The sequence below is a fragment of the Salvelinus alpinus genome, chromosome 30, assembly GCF_045679555.1.
Source record: "Salvelinus alpinus chromosome 30, SLU_Salpinus.1, whole genome shotgun sequence".
NCBI classification, from domain to species: Eukaryota; Metazoa; Chordata; class Actinopteri; order Salmoniformes; family Salmonidae; genus Salvelinus; species Salvelinus alpinus.
In genome coordinates, this window is record NC_092115.1 from 38,813,196 (window position 1) to 38,814,598 (window position 1,403).

The window sequence follows — 1,403 nt, forward strand, 5'->3', positions numbered from 1 at the left end:
CCTATATCTCTCAATTGCAGTCTGAATGGGATTGTGGAGAACAATGCTACTCTGTCCCTCATTTTTAGTCTTTCTGTCTCTTATCTTTCTCCTCCTTAGTCTCCTCCCTCTCTCACTCCTCTCCCCCACCTCACGCTCTCTCACTTCCCTTCCTCTCACTCCTTACATTTACATTTGAGTCATTTAGCAGACTTTCTTATCCACAGGGACTTACATTCATCTTCAGATAGCTAAGTGAGACAACCACATATCACAGTTGTAGGAAGTACATTTTTCTCAAAGAACTTACCAGCAGTCAGTTCTCTCACACTCCTCTCCCTCTATCCTTCTCCCCCCATTATCCCTCTCTGCCTCTCCCCCCCCCCCCCCCTCGCTCTCTCTCCCGCTGTACAGTAGTTGTATGATTGGGCGATATTTATATCATCTAGGTCCCAGTGCCACCTGGGAGAATGATCCATATCCAGGTCACAACTCACCATAGCCCCAATACTCTATAGCCCAGTCTGCTCTGCTCTGTTCCACTCTTCTCTGCCTGCCAGAAGGAGAGGCAGGGCTGGATGGCTACAGGTAAGCTGCTCCACTTTAAGCTCCTTTTGTGAATGGTGAATATACTTTACTGTACAGTACTTTTCAATGTGGAAGTGAATAACACTTGGGGAACTAATATGTAGCCTGACGGGAATTCATTTATTGATCGACTAATAGTTTGATTGATAGGCTAATAGCTGTTTCCACTTTAATTCTCCATGTGCTCAGCAGCAAAGCAGTCAGCCTGGGTGCCTCTCTTTGTCTAATTAGTGGGACCAGAAAATTATAAATAGCGTTGTTTAGTTCATATCCCCTTTAAGTCACCTCTGTCGCTAACAATATGGCTAAGAGTCTGGACAGCCAGTTACTCTGTGTGGCTATCAACCAACCAAACAGGACAAACAGCACCAGTATGGCATGCTGATGCATGCTTAGACTGAATACCCTATACAGGCCACTGTGGTATACTACCAGTCACCAGAAGGGCTCCTCATATGGGGTGTTATGGTTCATTATTAGCATAATAAAATAATTAGTAGGCCTATCATTACCCCCAAGAGACTATCTCCCTAGTGTGGGTTACATTCATTATCATCACCCACCCTCTCTTTCTCTCTCTCTATGATTGTCAGTGTTCACACTGAGGTAGTTTACACAGGATTACAGTGAGATAATCCACTTTCAGTATTTAGTGACATGAGCCGCCATCTGTCCTCTGTTAGCATACTGAGAGCACAGGCTTATGCCAGGCAAAACCCTTCTCAAAGACGTTTCTATAGGATGGAGACAGGACTGGAGAGGCAGAAAAATCTAGCAACCTGAATATGATATGAGAGCAGTCTTTCGTGCACGCGCACTTTCACTTGACGGTCTCT